Raw genomic sequence first — 20,179 nt, forward strand, 5'->3', positions numbered from 1 at the left:
AGACCATCATCCACATTAGGCTTCACCTTTGGTGTTGTACATTCCATAGCTTTAGATAAATGTATTATAGCATGCATCCACCATGAAATTATCAATGGGATAGTTCATTGCCTAAATAATCCCTTCTGCTTTACCTCATGTCTCCCACCCCCCCAATCCCCTGGCAACCACTAATCTCTTTACTGTCGCTATGGATTTTTTTAAAAAAATGTAACATTGGGCTGGGGCTGCAGGTTGGTGTTAGAGAATGAGCGTAGCATACATGAGGCATGGGTTGGTCCCCAGCACCAAAAAATAAAAAATGATAACTCTGAAAGAGTGGCCCAGTATCGCTGGGTACTCACCACAAATGCAAATGTGGCACCAAAATTATAGCCTGGATTAAATGATCAGGAGCCTGGGACTAAGATGGCAGGGAGGTAGGGGTAGGGGGCAGGTGGACACTAAGAAACCCTCACAGGAAGCACCCACCCACTAGAGGCTGGAAAAGAAAGCAGCATTATGGCAGGCACCCAAAGCGGGCCAGGCTCTTCCAGTGTGACCATGGAGGGTAAATGTTGACTAAATCCATGGGGTTGGCATAAGCAAAGAAGGGTCATTATGGCCACAATGCAATACTGAAGGATGGAGGCACCCCTTAAATAACTCACTTCCAGGTCTCACTCACTCATTTGTATCTGGGGGGGTGGGGTGGAAGATTGAGGATGATGGAAATGAGCAGGTGATGCTTCAGCCTTACCTTGATCTTCCCCTCGTAGTGGGGGTAGCCATCCATAGGAGGCAATACACATTTTTCTCGAGCTCCATTAATGATATCTAAAAAAATGAAAAACAACAAAGGATACCATCAAGTCCATAAAATATACATGCCTAACATCCTTGTCAGCAGAGAGACAGGAAGAGAAACCAAAATAAGAGATGCCCATCATGGCAGCCAGGTTCTGACCCATAGAACCTCACCAGCTCCAAACATGTTTGATTGGTCTGTGGTGAGGACCTGACTCCAGGAGACCCCACCTACAAGATGATGACCTCTGACTGGTGTGCCTTGGCTCAGAACGGTGAGTAGGCTGACCAGTGTGCTTGCTTAGAAATTTGCAAGTGAGAAACAGAGAACCAAATGAATGGGGAGCAGGAAATAAAGCCATGAGATTAGGAGTGCCTGCCAGGGCTGGGGGGTGGGGGGGCATCGGAGGCCACATGGGCAAAGTGAGATCATGCAGAAACTTCATGCAGTCATGTGTATGAGCTCAAGAAACCAACAGGAGACAGAAGGGCAAATAGAACTTGGGTGCAGAGGAGCAGAGAGGCACAAAACACCTGCGCCATCTTGAGGAATTCCCACTGTGGTTCCAATAGGGACAGCTCCTTACAGATATTAGATTTCCACCAGGATTTCTTTATTGCTTTATATATTTTCTGACCACAAATCCCATTTATAGTAACTAGTACAAGTGGATTCCGCTTCCTGGTGACTATAGAATCAAAACTGAAAAAAGAGCAGCATTCTTACAAGAAGCTTATAATCTAAAGAGAAAGAGTGAACAAGAAACTGAACGGTATAGCTGACATGATTCAGGACTGGGCAAGAGAGGAGACCCAACTCAATCTCCAAAGCTCAGAGAAGGCCTCCCAGATCCAATACTAACTTAGCTGAGATGGGAGGACAATGTGGGAATGAGCCAGACAATTTAAAGATGTCTTTCAAAGTACTGAGGTGGGTCCAAATGTAGGAACCCACTTAGGCTGGAAGGAAAATATGTGAGATACTGAGAGGTGAGACAGATGAGACAGGCAGCGCCCACACAGGAAAGACCTCAAATGCCACGACAAGGACTTTGGTCTTTTCCTCAAAGAACAGCAGAGCAATAAATAGTGAAAGGTTTTAAGAAGTGAATAGTTATAAACCGATTTTTCTATAGCAATGATCATGCTGGTTGGAAATCTGGATGACTCTATCTGCTTCATTCTCATTTTGTATCTATATTTTCCAGGAAGGTTTGGAAAATGTCACCCTTATTTCCTACCAGTGGTTTTCTATATAAAGAACTAGTCAGAAATCAGATCCCAAATTGCAACATTATTTGATAAATAGTACCTTGGTGGTTATTGGGACTAAAAGAAGAAGTTAGCCCTACAGAGGATCTTAGCTGTACCTAATCCTCAAAAGCCACATCTTTCGAAAGTCTGCAACAGAAATTCATGACTTCTTGATCAGGCATTTCACTGGGACATCTCCACAGGAAGAAACACCCTCCTTATCAGGGATCAGAGGCAGCGTCTACTGGCAGTCAAAACGAAGTTACTTAGATTGTCGGGGCCTCTGTTTTGTTATCTATAAAATGGAAATGGCTGTTGCTCTATTTCTTCTAGCTCTTACTAGCCAAGAGTTCAGCCTGGCTCAGCCACTTTTAGAAATGCATTCTTTGTGTTTCTTCATGCTCTGCCTGCAGCTTCCCTCTCCCACTTGCTAGGGCACAGAAGTCACTAAAGCATGGGCTGCTGCATCAAAGAATACAGAGTACTTCCCAATGACTGTGACTCCCATCAGTGTTGCAAATCCTGGTTTTGCTGGGCAACACTTACCAAGCTGCTAAACAGTAGCAGAGGTCCTGAGAAATTAGGAGTCTCCAACAGTTGCAGGATGGGGTGATCAGATGTTTTTGAAGAGATATATAGAGTGAAATGCCCAGCCCCCTACCTCCACTACAGACACTATTCTACTTCCAGAGTGTTTAGAGACCAGAGGCTCCTGACTTGAGTGGCAGGTAGGGTGGGGTGAAGTAAATTCATTAGATGGTCCAGGAAGTAGATAGAGCCCTGGGGCTGGACTATGAGTACTCTTATTGAGAGTTTCAAAAATATGTGATGGCCAAGGTCACTAAACTTTTTCTAAAACACACCCAATATAGGCAGTGTGCCACACAGTCTCTCTCTGATGTAGTAGCCACACAAAAGAATGGGTGGGGCCACACTCTAATATAACTTTATTTACAGAATCAGATACAGACCCTTGGGTTTGCTCTGCTAGGAGACTCCCCAAATGAGATTCATCCTTTCTGTGAACACCTGCTGAACTGATTCCTTCCCCAAGACTAAGGACAAAATATTCAGGGGAATTTTACTACTAAGCTTCAGTCCCAGCCCTTTCTATTTTGAGACAGGGTCTCCTTAAGTTGCTGAGGCTGGCCTCAAACTTGTGATCTTTCTGCCTCAGCCTCTCAGGACACTAGGATGACAGGTGTGCACCTTACTTGGCCTGAAGCCAGTCCTTCTAAGGAGCCCTGCAGGAATTCCTCTGCCTCTTCTGTTCTCCGCCCACCTTCCTTTATATAGAACTCAACCAGGGCTTGCCTCCCTGAAAACACAGTCCTCAACCTGACCCTCTTATGCCCGGTTGGGTTTAGTTGGATTTGGCCTTGCCCTCCTTTGGGCTTCCCTGGACTCCTGTGTACACCTCTCCACCACCATCTGCTATTCTCTTTATATCTGTCCATCTCCTGTCCCAGGTCATGAGGAACACGAGAAGCTAATATCTTTTTGCTGGGTCACCAGGCACTCAGTGAATGCTGTTTGAATGAACGCAGGCAGGTTCCCGTCTTTCCCTCCATCTGACTCCTAGTCTGGGGAGGAGACTCCAGCTAGGCCACAGTTTTTAATCTTCCTCTTGACAGTTTATCAACAAATCTAACAGGGTCTCCTCTGTGATTCTATTACCTAATAGATAAATTTCCTGTCCCTTATTTTGTGACACAGTGATGGTTCTGAATACACAATGGGTTTCCAAAGGCTCTAATGTGCTACAGGCTGTGGGGTGGGTGGAATCAGAGTGCAATAAACAGAAGTTCCAGCCTTCTACCACAGGGAAGAGCTGCTCCCTGAATCCGACCAAGGGCAGAACCTTCCATCACCACACAGCTCCTGAGGACTCTGGGCTTTTTCTCAGAGGACAGCTCCCCATTTTGTTTCCATCACAATGAAAAAAAAAACTCAGTAAATGTTTTTATTAGTTTGTACTCACGGAGAACTTTCCAACCTGTGGAAGAGTCTGTGATCTGAGTGTGGCTAAGAAACAAAATCTTAATCTAGTAAAGGTTAATGCTAATGCTTTTCAGGGGATGCTTGTAATTACTCTATACAAGGTCCCTTCAAAAGAGGGGGACAGACCCTGCTAAGATGTCACTAGAACGTTTTCCCTGCCATTCACCCAAGTTCTCTCTCCCTGCCATTTTTTTTCCATATGATGAAAGGGCAAAGAAATACAAAGAGATGTTAATATAAGCAATGAGGCTCAGTTCTTAACTGTTGTTGAGGATTCAGTTTCACCTCTCACCTTCACGAAAGCCAAGCTACATCATTGTGGTTCACCTAAAACTTCACCTCTGTACTGATTCTACAGAACTGTCACCCAGCTGTCAACAGAACAGGCAGACTACGTTGGTGTGAAAATTCCTCTGTTTTATAATGGTACCCACACAGTGTAGAAAGTGCTTGGGTACTGGGTTTAATCTATGAGAACAAACACTTTCTGTCATGCTTAGACTTGGGAAGAACACACAATACAGAGGCAGCGGTAGCAAATGGAGGGGTCCACACACATAGATGCGTGCTCCTGTGAAGGGTAGGCAGCATCTCCTGACTGCCACACAGATGCAGCTACGCTGGGAGACATGTGCACAGGGCAAGAGCAGCATTAAACACACACTGACAGGAAACGATGACTGTGAACCAGATAGATTTTTTTTCACTCATGCTTTCCTTCCCATCTGAGGGCAGAAGGGAGGGAAGCAGGGAGTCAGGACACGAATAAGGAGTAAAGAGGTTTTGAAGGAATGGAGGAGATGGAAATACGGTGATATAAGGCAGGAAGCCAAGGTGGATGGAGGACACTAACAGGCTTATGCAGCACTTGTCTTTCTGGAGTGTTGTCGCACACAGGATCACATTTTAGACAAGGGAGATGGTGACCTCATCTTATAGATGGGAAAGTAGAATGTTTAAAATCCTCAGCACCAACCTCCAAACTCAGCCGAGTCGATGTGAACCTGCTGCCTGCTGTGTGCTGAAATGGGTCCTTCTGAGACATAGTCTGCACCTTCTAGAAGGTAACCACCACGTGTGTGGAGGAAGGGACCTTGTGTGGCATGTGGAAGGAGGGGTCTCATGGGGGGATATGGGAAGAGGGACCCCTGTGTGGGAGGTGGGGACCCATGTAACAGTAAAAGAGGTACCTGTCAGCCTCCTGTGGTGGGGGGGAGTGGGCAGGATTTTTGTCCAGGGGTCCAAACTCCACAGGCTTTTTCAAACAACTGAATGAACAAATGCAAAAAGTCGTAAAGAGCCCAAGTTCCCATGAAGTGGAGAGGAACGTTTCACAGAGAAACAAGGGACCAGAAATCCTCTCTCCTAATCACTGACCCAGCAACTCTGAGTTGTGGACCACAGCCTAGGGAACCTGGGCTCAAAATGAGGCAAACAGCAGCAGGAGAAGACCCTTTTCTGCTGGGAGAGGAGATGTGGATTGCTGATATTTAAAGCTTCTTGGAATTTAAAAAGAGAGCTTGTGGTTTTTTGATATGATCTTAATGAATCATTTGTTAACTGTCCTGATGCTTTTACAAGGTTCATCAGGTACTATACAATTGATCTCTTAACTACCCCGTTTGACATACATGCATATATATATTTTTAAGACATCAACTCTTGACTATGCAGCATAGTTCAAACATCTACTGCACACTGAAGTTAATGATAACCAGTCCTCGCTGCCGAATCAAAGAGATCTGGAAATAAGGTCACAAAAAGAGTCTCCCAAACAAAAGAGACTGAAGTCAGATGTCAATCTCAATCCTGATTCAGACAGTGCTTATAGGTGGGATGATGCATAAGAAACTCAATCAGCTCTGGGTGATGATAAAGTGATGAAGGAATAGAGGAAAACCAGTGGTAGGGAGAGGGACAGGTATCTGAAAGTGAGCCTCACACAAAGACAGGTATTCAGAGTCAAATTTGCTCTACCATGAAGAGAGGTTGCTCTGCCAAGGCTCACTTTTCTGTACATCGATAACAGTAAAGAAGACAAGTGTTTGAAATGACATCTTAGAAAAGAATTCAAAGGACATAGTGTCATTGGCTTTTTTATTGAGAAACCCCCCAGGTGTCTGAGAGGTTAAGAGTGTCTGATCCCTCACCCTGAGTGAAGAGAGAAAAGGGGCAAAGGTAGAAGAAAGATGAGTTTAAAATAAACCTCTCAAAATTCAAAAACTGATGGCCATCTGTTTGCTCCTGGAAGTGTCACAAAACCCAGTTTGATCTTCTCACCTTTACCGACAACTGGGATCACCATCCACACTAGCACGGGCTCCATTCAACTCAAAGGCACTTCACCCATAATTCCTCTCCAATGATAAAAGGTCTCCAGGGATTCTGTCCTGTGTGTAGGACAAGGTGGCAATTTCTCCATGCACACCTCATATGAACATGCAGCTACACTTATCAGAAGGCCCCAGCAAAGTGCACCCCTGTGAACCCACACTGCCTCAGCATCTCAGCAACAGCCAGGAGGTGGCTGGATCTGCACACTTGAGACCCAGCTCTTGCCAGCATCTCCATCAGCTAGCTTGGCTACAGGAGTGAAGAGCAATAAAGCCAACAGAAATCAGCCATGGTAAAATACAGTCTCCAATTAAAATGACCTCACTGCTCATTCTCAGTTTGCAAATACTCACTTAGGGCTGCTTCACAGTTTCGCTATGAGAAAAGTAATTTAATTTCTATAACTGAGCCATGTACACATATTTCAAGCAGAAGACTCTACAGTAATGAGAAGGTCCTTGATCACCAAAGGAATGGGGCAGCCAAGATGTGGCTAACAGGCAAGACTCTATCCCAGAGAGTATAGAGCTTGAGTATCCCTTCTTTTAAATGCCTGGAAGTATTTAAAATCTGAGAGATTTTTCAGAATGGAATATTTGCATAAACTTCTGGTTAAGCATTCCTCATCAGAGAATCCCAAATCAAAAACGTCCCAAAATTTGAAAACTTGGGGGCATCATGTCAACAACTGAAAAAGCTTAGGATTTTCAAGTATCGTGGACATCAGATTAGTGACGCTCAACTAGTACTGGACACTCTGAAAAGGCTTATAATATTTTCTTGTTCTTTTAGTCTAAAAAGCTGTGAATGCAATTATCCCTGTGCAGAGGAATTTTGGAGCTGCAAGAGACTTCATATTTGTCAGACCTTTCTTTACTTAAAACTCTTGATTCATAAAACTACAGCCTAGAGAAATGAAGTGCAATCCTCATTCATTGATGTAACAAAATTTATCACGCACCTTCCCTGTGCAAGACACTGTGAATGTTCAACCCAGGACTTTGTCTTCTGATTCAAATTCATTCCCAGCATTCTGTTTCTAGGAATTTAAAAGACAAAGAACCAGTAACAGTACCATATTTGTGTTCTGCATAGGAAATTCCATGAATCAACACAGAGGAATAAAATAACAAATTATTTTTCCCTTCTGTAAAAAGCACTTCCAAGGTCCTTGTGGATTTGTTAAATGGAAACCTAGAGCTCCACTGTTGCCCATGTATGAATACTATGGAAGTAATGGAAGTCAACAAGCATATAAAAGTACATTGCCAAGTACAAACATTGTCATAATATTTCCTATCATAATTTGGCCAAATAACCTCAGATTATTTATACTACCCTTGTTCACATATTCTTTCATTATTTTTTATAACTTTATCTTCCTAATTAAGCTTCCAAAAATTAATGAGGTTTTTCCTTTTCTTGGTAAGTTAGTATTAAGAACAGGACCTCGACCAAGATTCTCAGTATGAGAGACAGGACTTATACACATCCATACACTACATGCATACACCAAAACTCCATTCTGATAAGCCCCAAGATGTTGCTTCTAGACATGTCCACCCAGAGAAAAAGGTGCATATCACATGGTAGGCAGAAAATAGATAGGGTTAAATAATTGCCACTCAAATGAAAAAAAAAAAGAGCTTATCATTAGACATCAGGGAAAAACAAATCAAAAGCACAGTGAAACAGGAGTTCACATCAATTAAAATGACTATAATAAAAAATTCAGATAATAACAAGTATTGACAAGGATAAGGAAACATTAGCACCCTCTAACAGTCCCCAAAACTCTGCCATTGATTCATTCAACAAACCCTGGACTTAAATAAGCATCTGTAATGACTTCAGTACCTTTCTAAGAAGTTAACACAGCAATAAAAAACACTCTCTACCTTAAGAGAATATAAAATGCTGTGGCTACTTTGGAAAACACTCTGGCAGTTCCTTTAAAAGACAGAGTGATCATTTGGACCTAGCATTTCTACTTCTTGGTTTATAAAGAACAAAAGCATATGTCCATGCAAAAAAAAAAAATTTGTACACAAATGTTCACTGCAGTCTTACTGTTAACAGCCAAAAGTTAAACAATTTAAATGCCCATCAGCCAATGATTAGATCAAATGTGATCCATTCGTAGGGTGGAGTATCATTCAGCCATAGAAAGGAATTAAGTGCTAACATTGATGAATCTTTAAAAGTTCATGCTAGATGAAAGCTAGTCACAAGAGGCACTCATTGTAGGGTTTCACTTAAAAGAAATTCCCAGAATAGGAAAATCTATAGAGGTGGGAAGTAGATAAGCATTTGAGGGAGGGGACATGGAGAAGCAGAGGGAGGATGATGGCTAAAGGGCACAAAGTTTATTGTGGGGTGATGAAAATATTATAAAATTAATTGTGATATGAGCAGTAGAACCCCCTGAATATGCTACAACTTTTTTGAATAGGACATTTCAGATGGGTAATTTGCATGCTGTATGAATTCTATCTCAGTAAAGCGGTTACAGAGCCCCTAATAGTCTGCCACCCATTTGTAATGATTTTAATAGCTTCCTAAGAAATAAAGCAACACAAAATAATCTCAACCTCGAGGGTGTCTCGGATAAAATTTGTAAGTTGCTCCAGGAAAGGCAGTTAAAAGTCCAATGTCATGTATAGAGAGGGACTGATGCGACGATGAGGAGGAATAACAGGAAGAGGAAGCCCACGACTAGCGCCCAGGGGGATCAGTAAGCCTCCAGGGTTTCGAAGGCCAATTGTGAACCTCCCAGTTTATATTTGTAGTTATATTTATATCTCCCAGAGAGAAATACAGATACCTAGATTAGAAAACAATTTGATTGCCCCTCATTCCATAGGACCAGATTACTTAAGTACCCAGGCACATAGTCAGGGTCTCTTCTGCAGGTAGGTGTGAGGTTAAGATTAAATTCAGGACCAGTACATGTGAGAACAAATGTCAAATGACCTCAAATTTCAGGACAATCTGCCTGGCTGAGCTATTGTTTTGACACCCCCCCCACCCTCAACAGTTATCTATAGAAAGGTAGCAGAACTGTCCTTTTCTCTCAGTTTGAATATTCTATTGTGAACATGAAATTTAATTTGTTATCTGAAGACTAGGAAGAGAAAGCAGTTGGCCGATTTATCTGAATATTTAGAGCAAGAATTCTCAACCTCAACTTCACACCCAGGATCACCTCAGAGAACTGCATTTACAATTACATACCATGGAAGGGAATTTCTATTGAAGAGGGACTGCAGATATAACAGGGGTCTCCTAAGATCATAAAGGAGCTGGAAAGTAAGTACTGCAGAACACATCACTTGGTGTTGTTTAAACAAGCATCATCCTGCCAGGAATGTAAAAATAAAGCAATACAGCTACAGACAACACATCTTCACAACTTCACAACTTCACAACTTCATCATGATAAATGACTGTTACTGATTTATGTATTTACTACACTATACCTTTGGTCATTATTTTAGTGTACTCCTTGTTATATTTTTTTAAAAAAGAATATGCCATGTTTTACTGGCAGCAACCTCATCTATCTCTTGTTTACAAGTGTCTCTGGATCACAACAAGAGGATCAATGATGTGGTTGACCTACACCAACTAGGTTTGTGTTCTTGTTTTGTTTTGTGCAGTCTGAAGATGAAATGCAGGACCTTATGCACTTGAGGCAAGTGCTGCACCACTGAGCTACACCTCCAGCCCCACAAGGTTTGTGGAAGCACACTCTATGATGTTCACACAATGATACAATCACTTAATGGCTGGCACAGTTCTCAAGAACATATCCCTATGATTAAGGGACTGATGACTGTAATTGGTCTGGGCACTGGAATTCCTGAAAGTCTCTCAGATGATCCTAGTGGGCAGACATGGTTGAGAACCATGACAATATCAGAATAAAATTTGGACCACAGGTGACAGAGTAGGGTCTTAACCTTTTGTATTCCCTGAACCCCACTGACAATCTGATGATTGGGTATTTCCTTCAAATAATGCAGGAAATGCATGAAATAAAACACAAAGGATTTAAGGGAAACAAATTAGACTTGTTATCATAATACGTTAAAGTTGCAATATGGTAATATGAGTGCCTCTTTATGAATACACAAAGTTATAAGATCCAAAAATGGGTCAGTTATATACCATCATTTTGAAGTTGTGATGACTGAAAAAAATATTTAGAAATCTCTGCAACAATAGTAATGTGATATGGATTCACAGATAACAAAGGTCAAAGTATTCCTGATACAGCTAGTCTCTATATCGGTGGGCGCTACATCCTCAGATTCAACCAAGCACAGATTGAAAATATCCCCCTCAGGATATTATTTTTGTACAATTTTTTCTTGCCATTATTCCTTAAACAATACCGTATAACAATTATTTACATTGCATTAGTGCTTATATGTCATCTAGAGATGATTTAAAGTACAGGGGAGGATGTGTCTAGAATGCACTACTTTATATAAGGGATTTGAGTGGCTGCAGATTTTGGCATCTACAGGGGTCCTGGAACCAATTCTGCTCAGATTCCAAGGTATAACTGTTTTACTTTAGTTTATGCCTGTACCCATAACTGAAGAAAAGGCCAAATTTTAATGAGAACTTGGTCCATAAAAAAAGGGAATTACTTCTCACCACCTAAGTTCACAGTCTTTCCCGTACAGAGGAGGGGAAGAGGAGAGGTGAAAACAGACTTATAGGACTTGCTCACCCTTGCATTGATTTGACCACCTTCAATAGAAGGGAGGAAAAAAGCCAATAATATCAACCTCATCAAGTGCTAATTTCCAGTAGACTATCTCTCCTTTTTCTCTTAAATAACTCCGTAAAGTTTCTTCAAGACATGAAAAATGTACATTTCCTGAAAATTAACTATACTGTATGTTTTAATTACAGCAATATTTTTCAAGTGCCATGTCATGTGAAAAGATTCCTGTTTCTTCCACTAAAAAGACTCAACTGTTTTATCTGCCTGGAGACATCCATCACACAAGTGCTGATATCTTGGGACTTAAAAGGGTTTTTTTTGAAACTTTCTAGGTGTTTAATCAATAGGCTCCTTTTCATATAGTGCTATGCTGCCTGAATAGATTCTGAATGTTTTTCCCCCCATTTAATCTGAATTTAAAATAGCATTAACCATGTACTGAATGGCTGTTATACTTTGGGTACGGCACTAGGCTCTTTTCTTAAATTATTCTAATGTTCACATCCATCATCTCATCTTACTAATGAAGAAATAAAATGATTAAGAATTTCAAAACAGTTGATGTTACAAAATCATTTTCTGAGAAAAACAGTGTGTATATGAAAGAGAGAACCCAAGCTACATTAAAATTCGTGTTTGAAATTCCAGCTATAAATTAAAAGGTACTTATTTTTAAGTAAGTAAATAATAAAATATTGTCCTGGGGTAGGAAGGAGACATCACTTCACTTTTCCTAGAAGCAGACAGAATTAAGTGGCTCAAAAGTTGATCTTTCTTCATAGCCAAACTTTCCTAACTGTAGAATGACTTCTCAAATTTCTTCCATTCATGAGTAATACAATGTTCTTATAAAAATTCAAGAGTCAATGGCATTGTCAGACCCAGAATGCAGGCATATGGCAGTCAAAACAGCAGTCACCACTCTGCAGAGGCCAAAGAAGGTCAGCTGCAGACGCTAGTGCCCAATAGACCAGGAGGCACTGGCCCATGTAATGTCTTGAACAAGTTAGGGAGGTTCCCAATGTCTCATGTCCATCAAAGACAACAGGAAGGTTCTCATTCATAACTACTAAGAGACTTTAAAAATGACCCTACTCAAACACTTTAATTCTAAAAGTTCTCAGAACTCATTCCCTTCATCATGATAAAAGAAGTGGGGCAGGATGAAGTGGAGTGACATCAGTTTTACTTTATGCCCGCTATGAAATCAGTTCTTCATTTAACCATTTAATGGGGAGGGGGAGACTTATTGCTGAGAGCCATAGCCAAGTAGGAAAGACGCATGGCAATTTCCTTGTCAGCCTACCCAATGTTGTTTAGAGGGAGGACTCTCCATTGTGGAAATGGGCTTGCCTTTTACCCAGGTCATTTGCAGTGACATTCCATGAAAGGTGACCTTGCTCAGGGATTAGGGCGGATCTGGGTTTAGGGCGGATCCGGGTTTAGAGTGGATCCGGGTTTAGGGTGGATCCTGCTGGGAATAGGGCACCCGCTCCTTGAGTTCCCGCAGGATTCAGAGAGTATTTGGAATGCAGAGCCCAGTGGAGGTGTGGATTTTCCCAGAATGTGGGTGTAGAGTGCCGGTGAGAGTTCGGGAATAAAGAGTTGCTGTTTGAATCTACAAGGCTTTTGTGGTGGCTCAGTTATTTTGTGCCGAGCCAGACTGTGGCAACTTATCATTAATGAGTTGTTTCAACACTAACCAAAACTATAAACATAACTAAGAATGCCCCAAACCCTCCGTAATGCCAGATAAAGAGTTGAGAAACGAAATCAGGAAAGAAAGATCACACGGAAAAGACCAGACTCACCAATAACATGGACATGTTGAAGACAGTCTTACAGAAAAATCACAGCACTTACCTTATATTCTCAAACCACTTATCCCACCAGGGTGGAAATGTAGAAGAGGCCAGAGCTTAAAAACAAATGGAGGCATGGTATGTCAAGAAAGAACTGGCATTATTAAGTCCTAGTAAGTTTAAGGGACTTTCACAAGCATAACTCCTTTATTTTTTCCCAAAACCTTATCAGATCAGTAATCACCTCTCCAATTTATAAATGAAACTGAAAGTTAGAGCAATTAAGCAACTTTCCCAGAAGAAACATGGTCAGTAACAGAAATGAGAATTGGAAAGGGTTGTCCTTCCCCTGAGGCTCCTTCTCCTGCCCCCCACTCCCCTCAGATCTTCTTAGTTATTTTCACTTCAAATTTTAAGACTCGGGAAAATTGTATCTCAGATTCTTAAGGATGGGAGTGGTGGGGGAGAACTTTCCTAGGTCATTATCTCTTGGAGGATAAGGGGAAATATCAACATATATCCAGGAAGGGAGAAGAGGAGGGAGATAAAAGCAAACTGATTGATTTAAAAAATAAAATAAAATTAGGGAGGTTGAGGTGGAGCCCAGAAATTATACATCCTGAGTATTCAATTTCTAAACAGGAATATTTAGCAAATCATTTGTGAACATCTGAAAAGATGATCCTACAAAGAATAATTGGTAAACAGCCAGGCACGCCAGGGTAAACCCAGGTCCTTTCTGGAAGGGATGCTTAGCCTGGTCAACCTAGAGGTGGTACAGACTCATGGTCTCTGTCTCAACAAGCCATCCGACATGGTCGCCTGTGAGACATCACTCTCAATGGCCCAAGGACATCTAAGGCCCTCCCAACCTTCAAAACCTCCTTCAAAATCATTTTGATCATATATCCCTTCAGTCCCAAATAAGCATTACCCTAACACATTTAAAAATTGTATATATATATATGTATTACTGCCAACGTATAACTAAGTAAAATTTAAGATTTTAATTTTTAATGGTGAAAAAATGCAAGTTTTCTTCTCCCCTGAGCACTAAATGTTAGAATTCACTGCCCTGGACATGCAACAATGCAGGTCTTAGGCCCAATGATTTCCCTCCACCTGAGCCACCTCCACTGCCAATGACAGTGACTTGCTCTTCACCATGACAGTCCTGGAATCATTCCTTTCCATTTTATCGTCATCCACGCCTCTCCCCTCCATATTCTCTTAGCCCCCTGGACCATCTACTATCAGTGCCTTCTTCTCCACATCCTTATCTTACCTCTCTGATCACCCCACCAAAATCCCCACCTTTTAACAACAAATTATGGCTTTGCTTCACAATCTAACTTCCCTTCTGCACTCAGGGAGCTCAAAAAAATAAAATAAAAATAAATGAATGAATATAGAGTACCTACATAAACAATGTGACCAGGTTAATGAGGCCCTGGTTTTCCCCAGGTCGCATAATAATTCAAGACTTTTCTTGTCCTCAGCCAACTCCATTTCCCTTCCTCCTCAGCCAAGCAGAACATGCACTACCTTCCTTCCTCCCACCTGCTAATTAATGGATCTCCCTCATTCTCTTGTGTGTTAAAACATTCTCTGAGCACACACTGTATGGTCAGCATTTCCAGACAGGACCAAATCTCACAGTGCTTCCTCTCCATAAGCAAGAAAGTACCAGGGACTAGGCAATGCTGAGAATATAGATCTTTACAAAATAGGGAGCAAGCATGGGCAGAGGTAGGGCTCACCTTACTCCCTGCTCACCTCTGCTTTCTCCAATTTTTTAAAAAAAATATTTGCATTAAAATTCAAATAACATACTTAGAAATGTATAATTCATATGGGGGAGGGATGTTCAGCTCAACGGTTGAGCATGTGCCTGGCATGCATGAGGCTCTTGGTTCCATGCTCAATACCAATAAAAAATAAAGTGTACAATTCAGTAGCATGTAGTACATTCACCTTGTTGTACAACCATCACCTCTGTTTAGTTTCAGAATCCCTGAACCTAGTCTTCCTCCCCAGGCCCAGGAATGACACTCATCTGTTTCCTGTCAGTGAATTTATCTTTCCTGGACATTTTATATCAATGAAGTTAGCAATGCCCTCTCCAATTCTGAAACAGCTCTGCCCTTCCTGCTTTGTTCCTCCAGTCTCTCTCTCTTCAGTGCTTTTGGTCCGCGTCTCACATCTGTCCAGAAATGCCCAGTCCCCTCCTGCCTATGCCTTGGAAATCTCCCTGTGAACTGATCTTGCCTATGAGCAATTCTCTGACCCCTTAAAAACAATCCCATACTTCCTTTGACCTTCTTCCTCTTGTCAGTACAGGTCCAACACCTTCCTTCCCTTCTCAGCCTCTGATTCATTCAGCAGAATTTGGGAAGGTCCTCAAAGATTTCCAAATGGACACAAGCAATAAAAACTCGAAGGCCTTATATGTTAGTCAGCTTTTCATCATTGTGACAAAAATACCTGACCAGAAAGAGGAGCAAAAGTTCATTCCAACCTCCCAGTTTCAGAGGTTCAGTCCCTGGTCAGCCAAATCCATTGCTCTGAGCCCAAAGTGAAAACATCATGGCTGAAGGGCATGGTTAAAAAAAAATGCTGCTTTGCTGCTTAGTACAGGACAGCCAGGAAGCAAAGAGTTCCAGTGTCCAGGTATAAAATACAATCCCCAAATTACACCTGTAATGACCCATTTCCTCCAGCCACGCCCCACCTGCCTACAGTTAGCAGCCAGTAATCCATTCAAATTATTCATTCTTCGAATGAATCAATCCACTGATTAGGTCACAGCTCCTCATAATCTAATCATTTCACCTCTGAACAGTCCTGTATTAACACAAGAGTTCTGGGGGAACGCCTCATATCCAAACAACACCACCATATCTCCCAGGTGCCTCTGGTCAAATGATGTATGTGACCATGGATAACTGGTGATGAAGTGTCTCCATGCCTTCTCAATTTTCTTATCTGTAAAATGGGAATCAGAATACTACTGATTAAATTAAATTATAGATGAACACAATATCTTTATTTTGTTTGTTTATTTTTATGTGGTGCTGAAGATGGAACCCAGTATCTCACTTGTGCAAGGCAAGCTATCTGCCACTGAGCCAAAACCCCAGCCCCCTCATTGGGTCTTTTTGAAGAGTAGATGAGTATACCGAGTACCCAAAGTGCTCAAAAAAAATGTGTGAGGCATGCAGTGAGGGTTCAAAAATGTTATCACCAGGGTCAGGATTACCTATCTCATAAAACCCTTGGCCCTGCTTGCTCAGGAATGGCTGCTTTAGCAGCCATTTTTCAACTTTGGTGGCCAACTTCTTTTCAATGTAGCCTATAAGTGCAAGAATTTTTCAAAGGACTGGCTCTTCCAGGGTAACGCTTTTTCAAGGTGATATCATCCATTCTCCCGGCTTTCACTGCTACCTGATGCTGACAAGGCCACAACCCCCCATTTATTCTTGTCTTTACTTCCGGGGCTCAGTTCTGCACCTATATGGGAACACCTCTGCACACATTAACACCCCCAGAGTGCCTTGAATAAAGCGTTCCCTGAATTAAGAATCATCCTGACCTTGCACTTCTCACCACCTCCCTGCCTGCCACCCTTTCCCCTCCTGACTTGAGTTTTCCATGATCTCTCACCAAGACATCAGCCTGCCCTTCCTGTCCCATCGTATTCTGTACCCTGTTTTGCATACAGTGGCAGGAAAAGCCATCCAAACTCCAAATCTGCCCAAGCCACACTCCTCCTTAAATTCTTGCAGGAGTCTACTCTCCACTGTTCTCAGGATCAAGTCCAAATGCCTTCCCAGGGAAAGCTGTCCCTAAAGTATCCCATCTATGAGGTGCTCTGGGAATGCTGACAGCTCAAGGCAATGCTAGAGTCAGCCCACACAGCCCCCTCTGCTACAATGCCTTTCCACCAGAGTCTGCCAGATTAGCAATGAAACGTGGGGTACATTAGTTCACCTCTAAATGCCTTAGTTTCCTCATGTGTAAAATTAGAACAGGAGGGCCTAACTACTACTTTCATTTTTTTGGTAAGATTGAGAGCTAAGAGATGTAAATTGACAGAAAGGATCTATAAAACAGTCTGGTACATCATGCCTGCTTTCTAAGAGTTAGTTATTCTTCCTGTAGTTGGAGCAATGGGAAGCATTTATGGTGGGTCACACTCTGGATGGGGATTCTGGAGCTGTAGTCGCCTTTGTGCCAGTGTCTTAAGTATAAGACCTTGGTAAATGTTTATGGAGCCAGCCAGGTCTTGGAGAGCCCTTCAAGAATAGTTCATTGGCTTAGCACCAAAGACTTTCAGAGCTTAAAGTCACACAGGATAACATCTGACCCAACCCTCCCACTTTGGCAAAAGAGGCAGAGGCTTACCAGCTAGTTAGTCATAGGGACCGGCCTCCAGATCTCCTGACTTCCTGGTGGGTGTCTTGTGGTGGCCTAATGCAAGCAGCTTCATGTCACCCCAGCAGCCCAGCTGTTTTACATCTTCAGTCTCCCTCTTGAACGGCCGCTGCTCACCACCCATGCTCTTTTCTTCCCTTGGTTCCCTTTCTCATGCCTCTCCTCCAACCTAGTTTTGTTTTTCTGCCTGTCTTATGGTTGGGGGTTCTCATTCTTCCAAAGAAATGTCTACCCTTTCACAAAGTGAACCAGATATGGGTATGTTCTTCATGATGTGGCTGAAACAAAGCATGGGGCAGGTGCAATCCCTGAGCCTTCCAGTCCCCCTCCAGGACTTCCTGATCACTCCCAATGGGAGGGAGATTTTTCTTCATCACCAGAAAGTTACATTTTGCTACTCTGGGATTCAGATGTTTTAGATACTCCAAGATTCCTAAATAGTTGTTGTATGGTATTGTTTGGGGAATAAGAACAAGAAAAAGAAGTCTACACATGTTTGGAACAGAAACTATTTTTTCCAAAAAGTTTTTTTCTGAATGGCTGAGGCTTGAACCCAGGGATTCCTGCATATCACACACATGCAGATCCCACATTAATCTAGATATACAACAAAGGGCAAGTAATGGCTCTCAGTTCAAAACTGTATCCTAAAGTTTCAACCACATACATAAATTTCGCCCATCCACCACTTTGCTCTAGCTTCCAAGAAGTGGCCTCTACATGGCCTGTCACTTTGGCACTGCAGACTGATGACAAGTGGCATTCCAACAGGACTTTTATTTTTTTCAGGCTGTGGTATTTACAGAACTGCTCTACTCTGAAACTTCTGCTTGGACACTTCCATAGGCTTAGAAGGCAGCCAGTGAACTTAACACTGTGAACAAATAAATCCTGGTATGCTGCATAAAGCTCTTGATTACTTTCCATGGTTGGGTTATAATGGCATTTAAAAAGCCTTGCACTTCATGTATCTTTAAGGCTGAGCCTCTGCTGAGTTGTCATGCACATGTCTGACATTCACCAGAGCACAAAGCTCATCACAAGCCTGAGTGGGGCAAGACGGGGAATGTAGTTACGTTGAAGGGCTGGGATTTTTAGACTACATCTCTTAGAAATGATTATACCACACAAATTTGCCTTGACAATAACAGCCATGGACACAGTGCTAAAAGTGGGTGGTAAATTTGTATGCACATGCCTTACTACTTAAGAATTTACTACAATCCAAATCCTTGGGTTCAACATCTGTGGATTCAATCATCCATGATAAAAAATATTTGAAAAAAGGGCTGGGGGTATAGCTCAGTAGGAAAGCATGTGCATAGCATTCAGGAAGCCCTGGGTTCAAGTCTCAGCCACTCAGAAAAAAAAAACATTTTGGAAAAAAAATTTCTGTCCTGAATACATGTAGACTTTTTTTCATGTTTTATTCCCCAAATAATACCATATAACAACTATTTACATACTATTTACATAGTATTAGGTTTTATGAGTAATCTAGAGATTATTTCAAGCATGGAGAGGATGTGCATAGGTGAGATATAGACACTATGCTACTTTATGTTTTGGGTGCTGGAACAAATAACTTCTGGACACCAAGGGACAACCAAATGTCACTGTCTTACTATTGGCTATAAAGATGTTTGCCCTGGATATGAGATGTTAGGAGTCTTACTTTGTTTTTCTTGTAAATGCTAAGGCAGATCTGTTCTTTTAAAAAATAAATGAAAAACCATTTATTTTAGAAAAAGAAAAATTGCCTGCCTTCTTGATAAAACACTTTCTACACGAAAGACCTCTAGTACATCTTTCTCTTGCCAAAAACCTTTTACCTAGCTTAGGGGTGTTTTTCTTTGGCTCCACACTTAGAACAGGACTCATCCTCAGAAGGGCATTTGACATGCACCACATGAATTCATTTGTAGATGGGTGGCTTGAGTAAACAGCCTGTGATGGAGAACAGGCAGGCTTTAGAATCAGAGATCTGCATTGAACCCCCAATCAGCACCTGATTTGCAGGTGATCTTATATCCTTTAATGTCTGTTATCTTAGCCTAAACATTAATAGCACCACTTTTACCTCTCAAAGAGTCCAGGTTTCAATGATAAATTATGTGGTCACCTTGCTTATTATTGGAGTTACTGCAGATAAGACTCTTCACACAGTCTCAAGTTTATTAAATGAAAACAAGGGAATCTAACTGTCACAAGCATGAAATCAGACAATGTGCACAAGTCTTGTTTCCAGAGTGTCTAGTGTTCCCCAGAATACCAGTTTCCATGCCCAAAAGGTCAGCTCTCAGGAGAAAGTGTTTATCCATACACATCATGGACTCACCTCTTCCGGGCAGGTTGAATATAGAACCTGTATTTCCCACTTTTTATTGCAATAATGTCTATAAAATAGGAATGAGATCTGGGTCCACAGCTGCACATTAATTCCATCATCCACCTGACTAGGAGATGACTCATTCATGGATATTTAAATGCCTACATTCTAGATCATCTGGATTTTATTTACTCAATCTACAAAGGTGGGGTTAAGATCAAGTCAACCCAAATCAAACCTCTATAAAACAGGCTAAGTGAATGTGGTACAGATACAGAAGGCTAAGAGGTCCTTTGAAGTAAGTGTGATTACCACCTCTTAGTCAATTGACTGTGGTGAGTTTCTTGCTTTTTTAAGCCAAAAACAGCTGGCTATATAGATCCCATGGAAGAACAGCTTGTTTAAAAAAAAAGGATCTTAGATACCGCACTTTAAAAATGAGGCCTAATCATTCACAGTCTCAAACATGAATCTGTACTATCAATCAGTGGGTACAGAAAA

At 41.8% G+C, this 20,179-nt stretch overlaps 1 pseudogene; it reads right to left on the reverse strand.

The window, feature by feature from the left end:
• Nucleotides 1-20,179, reverse strand: part of LOC143640362 (alpha-1,6-mannosylglycoprotein 6-beta-N-acetylglucosaminyltransferase A-like) — a 97,802-nt pseudogene that overhangs the window by 57,003 nt on the left and 20,620 nt on the right.

This window comes from Callospermophilus lateralis, unplaced genomic scaffold, assembly GCF_048772815.1.
Source record: "Callospermophilus lateralis isolate mCalLat2 unplaced genomic scaffold, mCalLat2.hap1 Scaffold_196, whole genome shotgun sequence".
NCBI lineage: Eukaryota > Metazoa > Chordata > Mammalia > Rodentia > Sciuridae > Callospermophilus > Callospermophilus lateralis.